Source organism: Capsicum annuum, chromosome 3, assembly GCF_002878395.1.
Source record: "Capsicum annuum cultivar UCD-10X-F1 chromosome 3, UCD10Xv1.1, whole genome shotgun sequence".
NCBI classification, from domain to species: domain Eukaryota; kingdom Viridiplantae; phylum Streptophyta; class Magnoliopsida; order Solanales; family Solanaceae; genus Capsicum; species Capsicum annuum.
Window position 1 is genome coordinate 214,801,616 of NC_061113.1, and position 12,567 is coordinate 214,814,182.

Consider the following 12,567-nt stretch of genomic DNA (forward strand, 5'->3'; position numbering starts at 1 on the left):
CACAATAACATAGTATTTGACAAAGATCGAAAAACAGAAGTTATTAGACCAAGTTCATGCATGTGTTGTTGCATGAAAAAGAGAAGTTATTAGACCAAGTTCATGCATATGTTGTTGCATGAATAGGTAATGTTCAATAAATATCTTTGTAGAGCTCTTTTGCCTAAATTTGAAAGTTTTGAACTGCTACTTTTCATGGTCTAAGATGTCCTTTTTTTTTTGGTGAAAAGGTTATAGCTCTCGTTGTTTTTGACTTGCTATTATTTCAGGAGTCATCAAACTATAAATTCTGTCACAATTAAGATGCATTTTGTAAGTATAAGGCTGCATTTGTTTTTTTTTTAAGATTTATGTTTGAATTTGAATGCACATTTGAATAATTAAGATATTGTCTTTAGATTTGAAAACTGAATGATTAAGACTGTTTGTTTTTCAACATCTCAATGTGCAAAAATTTTTCATTTGTGTATATAATAAAATAAAGAATACAATTCAAATAAAAAACTAATTATATATCAAAAAAATATGTAATTTAATACAACAAAATTATTATTTGATTGAAAAAAATATTTATGTTTGTTAGTGATAGTGGAGATGATTTATAATGGTGGTTGCAGTGACAATGATTGATATAAGTGATTAGTAATGTTGGTGGTGATAGTTGTGATGGTTGGTATTGTAGTGACTATTATGATGGTGACGGTTGATAGTGGTGGTTGTGATGTGACGTTGCTTGATGTTAGTAGTTGGAGGTGTTAATTGTGATGATTGAAAAATGAATGCATGATGGTTTGACAATGTGTTGGTGCTAGTTGGAGATGTTGTTAGTTGTGATGGTGGAGATCGTTGTTAGTAGAGATAAATTGTAGCGATGGTAGTGGTTGAAGTGACGGTAGAGGTGACGTTACTAGTGACAATGGTGGTGGCGGCCAAAGATGTGTGGAGGTTTGATGTATTAGTGGTAGTTAGCGGTGGTGTTAATTGTGATAGATGAGTTGGTCGATAGTTACCGGTAGTGGTTGATGATGGCAGTGCTGTTGACGACGGTGGTGAATATAATTCGAATAATAGAGGTAGTAGGTGTGGTAGCGGTTGACAATAGTGGTTGGTAGCGACATCTATTGTCGATGGTGGAGGTGGTTAGTGGTGGTTGACAATGGTGGCGGTGACAGAGATGATTAGTAGTGATGATTGATGATTATGAATAGAGTGACAGTGAATATTATCTAACACCAAAATTTCTCTTCAAATCTATTAAGACTTGATTCTAGATCTGAATAATTAAGATCTATTCAGACTTATTAAGAGCTAAAATATTAATAAAAAACAAATGCACTTAATAGTCTGAAATCTGAACCATTTAGATTCAGACCTCCATTAAATGCAAACAAATGAGCCCGGTCTAGATTTTTTATTAAATAAATGGAAGCAAATAAATTAGCATGAAAAAGACCGATAGTTAAGTCTATTAAAAGTAGCAGGATAATACGTTGGGCTTTTGAGATTTACGAAATAAAAGATGAAGGGAGCACAAAAATAAAAGATGAAAAAGAGAATACAAGATGATATTAAATCAATGATAATTTTTCAACCTTTCTGTTGGGTTCAAACTATATGAAAAGTGTGAATCAAAAATGAAGGAAACCAAGTGGAAGGAAAATTAGAGAAGAAAACACTAAAATGAAAAGTGTACTCTAAAATGGAAAGTATACTATTTCTCCCACACTGGTGGGAGAATGTGACTTTCAAGTGTTTATATTAAGAAACACTTATTCCACTTGGTAAGTGAGGCAAGAAATAGGAGATGCCTCGTGTTGTTGTCGTTGCTCGCCAGGCTCTGACTCCGACAAATAATCGATCGATGAGATCTATTTTTTTGGACAAAATTTATTTGACAGAAATTTAATCCGAAGGAACACCTTTAAGTGAACCATTGCCACTTTTCAGAAGAGGCATATGAAGGCTATATAAACCTGCTTTCATCCATAAGTTTAGAGACGAAGTTTCTGAAATACAAACTCTCTTCTTGTCTTCAAAACATTCTGTATGATCAATCAAACTGTTGAGTGAGTTCGTTGAATCCAACAATTTGAGGTACCGCTATTGTTCGGATTGAAGGCCATTTTATCCTGGGAGGAAGATTTCATAACCCCGGGTACAGTGAGAGAAATTATTCTTTAAGGACACTCCGTGAAGTTGGGGGACTTGGCCTTACAAATTCTATTTCATCTATTTTCTGTAAAAATAAACACACTTCTTAGATAGATTATTCATAATCTAGTGTTGAAGGTGTTAAGTAACTTCAAAGTGTTCTTGTCTTAAACTTGAACTAGAGTTGAAGTTTGTGTTGCATGTATACAGATTCTTGTACCCGAATACACTATTTATAACAATCTTAAAGAATAAAGTTGCAGAGTCTGTATTGCTTGTTTTTGGAGATTAAAGCTTTAAGATTTCTACTCCGTTTGATCTTAACTAGTGATTCGAAGACATAAAATCTTCATCACAAGTTAAAGATCACTCGGTTGAAGATTGAAAGTCATAAAAACTTCATCATTAACTAGAAACAAGGAGAAGAGTTTAAAGTTGCTTAACTTTATAAGTAGTATTCTGAAAATACTAAATTTTATTGTCTTGTGGTGACAGAAAAAATGACTAACGAAAGTCAAATGCAAGATGCGGCTATGACTATGGGGGCAACTAGTATTGCCTCAACAAGTCGAGCAAATGCTCGACAAACTATGGCACCTGTGGAGAAGCCCAGAAAATTTGCGGGCATTGACTTTAAGAGATGGCAGCAGAAGATGTTCTTCTACCTCACAACACTATGTCTTCAAAGGTTCTTTAGTGAGGATGCTCCTGAGGTGCCCGAGGGAACCTCGAAAAAAAGAACGTTTCATAATTGTAGAGGCTTGGAAGCACTCAAACTTAATTTGCAGGAATTATATCTTAAGTGGTCTCCAAGATGACCTCTATAATGTTTACAGTGGAATTAAGACATCGAAAAAATTGTGGGGGGCACTAGAACGAAAATACAAGAAAGGATGCGGGAATTAAGAAATTCTTTGTTGCAAGGTTCCCGGACTTTAAAATGATAGATAGCAAATCGGTTGTCTCTCAAGTGCAGGAATTGCAAGTAATCATCCACGATCTCCTAGCGGAAGGTATATCTTTGAAAAATACCTTATTTGAACAAATTGAAAATGTTCTTAGTACTCACATAAACTGTTTTGTAGGTTTGATTGTGAATGATGCATGTCAAGTAGCAGTGATCATTGAGAAGCTACCACCTATATGGAAAGACTTCAAAAACTACTTGAAGCACAAACACAAGGAAATGACTGTCGAAGATCTTATTGTTAGACTGCGTATTAAAGAGAATAATAAGGCGACTGCATATTAAAGAGAATAATATGGCTGCTGAGAGAAGGTCAAAAGGGAATTCTACAATTAATAGAGAACATATTGTAGAAGATGACCAAAACAATTCTAAGAAAGGGAAGAAAGTTGAACAAGGAAGCAATCAACCCAAGAAGAAATTCAAGGGAAAGTGCTTCAACTGTGGCAAGATTGGCCATAAGTCCACGGATTGTCGTGCCCCTAAGAAAGGCAAGAAAAAGGACCAAGCAAATATGATTGAGTCCAACAAAGAATGTGATGATTTGTGTGCTATATTTTCATAATGCAACTTGGTGGGGAATCCTCGCGAGTGGTGGATGGATTCTTGTGCCACCCTCCATGTTTGTGCCAACAAAGAGTTGTTTTCGTCATTCTCTCCAGTTCAAGTAGAAGAAATGATCTACATGGCTAACTCCACTACGGCTAAGGTAGAAAGAATAGGAAAAGTGGGCTTGAAAATGACTTCAGGAAAGGTCTTGACACTTAACAATGTTTTGTACGTTCCGGAGTTACGTAGGAACTTGATTTCTGTTTCACTTCTAGACAAGAACGGATTCAAATGTGTAACCGTTTCTGTAAAAATTGTAATTAGCAAAGGAAAAGTGTATGTAGGAAAAGGCTATCTCATCAAGGGCCTTTATAAGATGAATGTAATGAATGTTGAAATCAATAAAAGTTCAAATCCTTCTTACTTGCTTGAGTCTTATTATTTGTGGCATGAATGTTTAGGCCATGTTAATTACAAAACGTTACGAAAACTGATTAACTTAGAAGTTTTGTCAAATTTTGAGTGCAATAAATCAAAGTGTCAAACGTGTATGGAATCAAAGTATGCAAAACATCCTTGTAAGTCCGTTGAAATGAATTACAATCCCTTAGACTTAATACACACTGACATTTGTGATATGAAGTCAACACTATCACGTGGTGGAAAAAAGTATTTCATAACCTTTATTGACGATTGCACTAGATATTGTTATGTCTACTTGCTAAATAGTAAGGATGAAGCAATAAATGCGTTTAGGCAATACAAAACTGAAGTAGAAAATTAGTTAGAGAAAAAGATAAAAATGATAAGAAGTGATAGGGGCGGAGAATATGAATCTCCATTCGCCAAAATATGTGTAGACAATAGAATCGTCCATCAAACTACGACCCCGTATTTACTCCAATCTAACAGAATTGCGGAAAGAAAAAATCAAACGTTGAAGGAAATGATGAATGTCTTACTTATAAGTTCTGGTTTACCACAAAACACATGGGGGGAGGCTATCCTTACAGCCAATCGTATACTCAGTAGAGTTTCCCATAGTAAGACACAATCAATTCCTTATGAAAAATAGAAAGAAAGGAAACCCAACTTGAAATATTTCAAAATGTGGGGATGGCTAGCAAAGGTCCAAGTTCCTATGCCTAAAAGGGTTAAGATAAGACCCAAGACTGTGGATTGTGTGTTCATAGGATATGCTAAAAGCAGTAAAGCATGTTAGTTTTTGTTTCATAAATCCAAACATCCGGATATAAATGAAAATACGGTAATTGAATCAGATATTGCTGAATTCTTTGAAAATATTTACCCGTATAAAATTAGACATGAACAGTCTAGTGGAGGATAAAATGACCTCGAGATGAACCAAGTGAGAATGTACATAATGAAGAGAATCCAAGACTTTGTACACATCAAAGAACGTCTACTTCGTTTGGATCAAATTTTGTAACATTTCTCTTAGAAAATGAGCCTCAAACATTTAAAGAAACAATGTCGTCGTCAGACTCATCCTTTTGGAAAGAGGCATTCAACAGTGAGATCAATCTTAAGCAACCATACGTGGTAATTGGTTGATCACTCTCCAGGAAATAAACCTTTAGGTTCTAAATAGATCTTCAAAAGAAAAATGAAGGCGGATGGTACTATTGACAAATACAAGGCAAGACTTGTAGTTAAAGGCTTCAAACAAAAAAAAGACCATGATTATTTTGATACATACTCGCCAGTAACAAGGATAACATCGATTCAAATGTTAGTTGCCTTGGCAGCGGTATATGATCTTGAAATCCATCAAATGGATGTGAAACCACATTCCTTAATGGAAAATTGGAGGAAGAAATTTACATGGAACAGCCTGAGGGTTTTGTGGTTCCAGGAAAGGAGAATAAGGTGTGTAAGCTTATTAAGTCATTGTATGGACTAAAGCAAGCACCTAAAAAATAACATGCAAATTTTGACCAAACCATGTTGGCAAACGGGTTCAAGATAAATGAATGTGATAAATGTGTTTATATTTAAGACACTCTGAATCACTAAGTCATTATTTGTTTATATGTGAATGATATGTTGATCATCAGTAGAGACATTTCTGACATAAATGCAACGAAACGAATGCTCGAGAGTAAGTTCGATATGAAAGACCTTGGAGTTGCGGATGTGATATTAGGAATAAGAATCCATAGAAATCCACAAGGGTTGGCATTGTTACAGTCTCATTATATAAAAAATGTACTTGAAAAATTCAAGTATATGAAATTCGGTATTGCCAAGACTCCATTGGATGTGAGCTTTGCACTTCGAAAGAATGAAGGTAAAAGTGACTCACAATTGGAGTACGCAAGAGTATTGAGATGTTTAATGTATATAATGAACTGTACATGACCAGACATAACATGCGCTATTAGTAAATTGAGTTAGTACACGAGTAATCCCAACAAAACTCATTGGATGGCAATGAAAAGAGTTTTGGGGTATCTTAAATACACTCAAGACTACGTCTTGCATTATAATAAATATCCCGCGGTACTCGAAGGATATAGTGATGCAAATTGGATCACCGGATTGAACGAAGTAAAATCCACAAATGGATATATATTTACTATCCGTGGAGGAGCAGTCCCTTGGAAATCATCCAAACAGACTTGTATTGCTCGCTCTACAATGGAATCTGAATTTATCAATTTGGATAAAGCCAATGAAGAAGCAGAATGACTCCGGAATTTCTTGAAAGATATTCCTTATTGGCCCAAACCAGTGACACCAGTATGTATACATTGTGATAGCCAAGCGGCAATAGGTAGGGCAGGGAGCATGATGTATAATGGTAAATCTCGTCACATACGACGAAGACATAATACCGTTAGGAAACTTCTCTCTAGTGGAAGTATCATTGTTGACTATGTAAAGTCAAAGGATAATGTGTCGGATCCACTTACAAAAGGCCTATCTAGTGAAGGAGTGGAAAGGACATCCAAGGGAATGGGTTTAAGGCCTAGGACAAGTCAGTATGGCGGTAACTCTACCTAGCAGACTGGAGATCCCAAGAGCTAGGTTCAAGGAGATCAAACAAAGTTATGTCTGACAGGTTTAACATTGTCAATTACCCAATCCATTCTTATGATGTAGACAATGTTTAGTAAACAAGGATAAGACTTAAGGTGAAAAATCTTTTAATGATTATTTAAATTTGGCAGATTTGACCAAATAGTTTAATCTATAGGATTGAACATTTAGAAATCACCTATGTGAGGGTGAAGTGGAAGCCGCTTCAAGGAGAATATTAGTAAAGGCCTATTCTCTAAGCTCTCATGAAATCGGAACGTGTTCATGGCTGAAAAGAATAAAATTATGAGAACCATAAATGGTAAAAGGTTGGTTGTGTGACATGTATTGTCTAGGTGTACATTAAAGCTCGACAGTTCAAAGATATCAAATCTACCATTTGACCGAGTGCATCCGATGCATGTTTACTACGGAAAGTTCAAAGGAAAACCCACTTATCCAGATGCAATCAGTCTTTGCTTAATGATCACATACTCGTCCATAAATTTTTTTACAAAAAATAGTCATTTCTCATTCATGTGGGGGATTTTTGGGTTCAAAGTATATGAAAAGTGTGAATCAAAAATGGAGGAAACTAAGTGGAAGGAAAAATAGAGAAGAAAACACTAAAATGAAAAGTCTACTCTAAAATTGAAAGTATACTATTTCTCCCACATTGGTGGGAGAATGTGACTTTCAAGTGTTTATATCAAAAAACACTTATTCCACTTGGTAAGTGAGGCAAGAAATAAGAGATTCCTCGTGCCGTCATCTTCGTTGCTCAGCTCGGCTTTGAATTTGGATTTGGATTTGGATTTGGATTTGTCAATCGATCGATGAGATCTATCTTTTTGGACAAAGTTTATTTGACAGAAATTTAATTCGAACTGATGCTTCAAAAGGATGCACTGTTTCAAATTGATGTTTCAAAAGGAAGCACTGTTTCAAACTGGTGCTTCAGAAGGATGAACTGTTTTGAACTGGTGCTTCAGAAGGATGCAATCCTTCAACGAAATGACACACTAGTTCATAAAATGGTTTGCCTGTTTGAAAAAGATGCAAACTTTGAACGAACAGACATGATCTTTCAGGAAAGGTCACACTTTTAAGTGAACCATTGCCACTTTTCAGAAGAGGCATATGAAAGCTATATAAACCTGCTTTCATCCACAGGTTTAGACACAAATTTTTTGAAATACAAACTCTCTTCTTGTCTTCAAAACATTCTGTGTGATCAATCAAACTATTGAGTGAGTTCGTTGAATCCAACAATTTGAGGTACCACTATTGTTCGGATTGAATGCCGTTTTATTCTTGGAAGAAGATTCCATAACCTCGGATACAGTGAGGAAAATTATTCCTTAAGGACACTCCGTGAAGTCGGGGGACTTGGCCTTACAAATTCTATTTCATCTATTTTTTGAAAATAAGCACACTTTTTAGATAGATTATTCATAATCTAGTGTTAAAGGTGTTAAATAACTTCAAAAGTGTTCTTATCTTAGACTTGAACTAGAGTTGAAGTTTGTGTTGCATGTATACAAATTCTTGTACCCGAATACGCTATTTGTAACACTTTCAAACTAATAGTTCAGCCGCAACACATGAGAAATTGAAATTCTAAACAATAAAACTCACCATGCAAATCTTTGCAGCCAACAAAGAGCTAAAAACTTTCATATTCAGCTAGATGTAGAGCTATATGTCATACAGTAGGAAAAGAGGCCGTGTAAATCAGTGGTGGACCAGAATTTTATTAGTAGGTTCAAGTTACAATGAACCATAATGGTAATCTAGAATAATAATAATAATAATAATTTTAAATTTTCATATATCTCTCAAAAATTATTTTTGAGGTGATATTTTTAATTCTAAATAAATGAAAAATGTGTGTCTATATATATATATATATATATATATATATATATATATATATATATCCCTAATACTTTTTTAAAAAAATTTTTTGACGCAATGTTTAATTTAAAAAGGGAAAAGTAATTAGACAAAATAATTCTCCCTTTGTGTCAATTTATGTTGCATATTTTGTTTCTTGAGCAGAGGCGGAACCAACCCTCTTTAGGGGGTTCGTCTGAACCCCCTTCAACGAAAAAATATACTATTTATACATGATTAAAATTATTTTTTATGTGGTTATAGTAGGTGTTGAATCCCCTTCCACTTAGTTTTCTTTGAATATTGAACCCCCTTACTTAAAATTCTGGCTCCGCCTCTGTTCTTGAGACTCAAACAAGGTAAGTTTGACCATGAATTTAGACATGAAATATATAATTTTTTAAAAATAAAATTTATATATTTGAAAACTATGTAAAAATAAATAAATACTATAAGTGCCAATAACTGCCTATTCAAAATATTGAAACATATATGAAAAAATTATGGCCAAAGATAGACATGTTTGAACTTCAGAATGTGAAATATGCCCACATAATGAAAGGTAATATATAAATAAGAATACGTAAATTAAGACGGAGGAAGTAAAATTTCCTAACAAAAGGTATATCAAATTTAACTACTAATTATAAGGTTGAAATATTTCACTTAGAGATCTTCAATATAAAATGTTATTAATCTTATGAACAACAATTAAAATACAGAAATTTCAAAAAATCATAAATAAAAGAAGAAAATAATTTAGTAAAATAATAAATAAATAAAGACACACTAACTAATTTTGTATACCAAGATATCTCAATTAATAAATTTGTAAGAAAAATTAAAGGCAATCAATTGGCTAACGGCAAATCCTTAAATGGAGCTCAGATCCGCGGAGGATTAGTCCTTGACCTATCGGGCTGGAGGATACCTTGGGAAACCAAAAAAAAATGTTGAAGTTTGGGACCCACCACTAGTGACCTAAAATGGTCTACTTTAAAGAGTTAAAAAAATATACAACCCCGGAAGTAGGGGTGGGCGTTCGTTCGGTTCGGTCTGATTGTTTAATATCGGTTCGGTTTATCGATTTTTGGATTGACAAAAATGATATCCATAACCAAATCGAAATAAATTCGGTTTGGTTCGGTTTTTACAAATTCGGTTCGGTTATTTCGAATTTGTATTTCGGTTTGAAATGTTAAAGTAGTTAGCCTCTCTTTTTCATAACTGAGCATTTAAAATTGATGGATTTTTTTAGAAAAATTATTTTTTTCAAACCCGTTTTTCATTCCCAAATACAAATAATTATAAATAACTCAACATGGATGAAACGAAATGAAATAATCATAAGCTTAACATAATACATAACGTCATTAATCATTACATATAATATAACTTTGAATAAATAGTCTACAAAACAACACAAAACTCATAAAAATAATCCATGAAACAACATACTTTCTGCATAAATAGTCCATAAAACAGGCCAAAGTCACCAAAATAGTCCATAAAATATTTGAGTCACTAAAACAATCCATAAACAGCCTGCGACGTATGCGAATTTGCTGTTAAATGTTAATTGTGAATGTGAATTACTAAATATTATATATATATATATATATATATATAACATAATATTATATTATATATATATATATAACATAATATTATGTTATATATATATAATACAATATTATATTAAGATTGTTGTAGCAGGAGATTTCAATGGGCACATCGGGACGTTTCCGGGAGGCTTTGGTGATGTGCATGGTGGTTTTGGTTTGGGGGAAAGAAATGAAGAGGGGGCTACTCTATTGGATTTTGCGAGGTCCTTTGGGCTGGTAGTGGTGAACTCGGGCTTTCTGAAGAAGGACGATCACCTGATCACCTTCCGAAGCGCGATAGCCAAGACCCAGATTGAATTTTTGTTGCTTAAGAAAGGGGATAGGGTGTTGTGTAAGGACTGTAAGGTCACCCTGAGTAAGAATCTTTCGACCCAGCATAGGCTTTTGGTTATGGATTTGGGTATAAAGAAGGATAGGAAGAGAAGGAGTGAGGAGTGTAGACCTAGAATTAAGTGGGGCAGCTTGACGCCAGTGAATACGTGAGAGATAGGGAAGAAGTTGGCTGGAATGGGGGTGGGGGAGTGTATGGGGGACGTGGATAGTATGTGGGATAGGGTGGCTAGGTGCATCAGGGAGAATGCTAGTGAGGTGTTGGGTGTTTCTAGGGGCCGGGCCAGGCATCATCGGGGGGATTGGTGGTAGAATAAAGAGGTTAAGAAGAAAGTGGAGACCAAGAAAGGGGCGTATGCTAAGTTGGTTGAGAGTAAGTACGAAGAAGAGAAGCGGGTAAACAGGAAAGAGTACAAGTTAGCTAGGAAGGAGGCTAAGTTAGCAGTTACGGCTGCTAAGACGACAGTTTTTGAGAGCTTATATGCGGGGTTACAGGAGAAAGAAGGGGAAAAAAGTTGTTTAGACTCGCTAAGGCTAGGGAGAGGAAGGGTCGTGACCTCGATCAGGTAAAGTTCATTAAGGGGGAGGATGGTACTGTTGGTGGAGGATGGCCACATTAAGAATAGATGGCAGTCGTATTTTCATAGGCTCTTGAATGACGAAAGGGATAGAGCTATTGTGTTAGGAGAGCTGGAGCACTCAGAGGAGTGTCGGAATTTTAGTTATTGTAGATGTTTTAAGGTAGAGGAGGTTAGAGAGGCTGTTCACAGGATGCGAAGGGGTAGGGCGACGGGGCCTGATGAGATACCGGTGGATTTTTGGAAGTTTTATGGCGAGGCTGGTTTAAGGTGATTGACTGGATTGTTTAATGAAATTTTTAAGATGGCGAAAATGCCCGAGGCTTGGAGGTGGAGTACTATGATCCCTCTTTATAAGAACAAGGGTGACATTCAGAGTTGCAATAACTATAGGGGTATTAAGTTATTGAGTCACTCTATGAAGATTTGGGAGAGAGTGGTCGAGGTGAGGCTGAGATGGATAGTGTCTATTTCGGAGAACCAGTTTGGATTCATGCCTGGCCGCTTGACGAAGGAGGCAATTCACCTGGTACGGAGGCTGGTGGAACAGTATAGGGAAAGGAAGAAGGACCTGCACATGGTGTATATCGACTTGGAGAAGGCATACGACAAAGTCCCCAAGGAGGTGCTTTAGAGATGCTTGGAGGTGAGTGGAGTCCCGGTGACATATATCAGAGCAATTAAGGACATGTATGATGGAGCTAAAACTCAGGTGAGGACGGCGGGAGGAGACTCAGAGCATTTCACTGTCTTGACAGGATTGCATCAGGGATCTACTCTTAGTCCCTTTTTGTTTGCTTTGGTGATGGATGTGTTGACGCGGCATATTCAAGGAGAGGTGCCTTGGTGTATGCTTTTTGCAGATGATGTAGTTTTGATTGATGAGACGTGGGGGGAGGGTGTGAATGATAAATTAGAGGTGTGGAGACAAACTCTTGAGTCTAAAGGGTTCAGGTTGAGTAGGAGCAAGACAGAGTATTTGGAATGCAAGTTTAATGACGTGAGGCCGGAGAATGAGGTGGTAGTAAAGTTGGAATCACAGGTGGTATGTAAGAGGGATAGTTTCAAGTATCTCGGGTCCGTGATTCAGGATAACGGTGAGATTGACGAGGATGTCTCGCACCGTATTGGGAAGGGATGGATGAAGTGGAAGCTCGCTTCGGGAGAGTTGTGTGATAAAAAGGTGCCGCCCAAGCTTAAAGGCAAATTCTACAGGGTGGCAGTTCGTCCGGCCATGTTGTATGGAGCGAAGTGTTGGCCAGTTAAGAACTCCCAAATTCAAAAAATGAAGGTGGCGGAAATACGGATGTTGCGTTGGATGTATGGGCTGACTAGGGAGGATAGAGTTCGGAATGAGACCATCAGGGAGAAGGTTGGTGTGACTTCAGTGGAGAATAAGATGCGGGAAGTCCGATTGAGATGGTTCGGA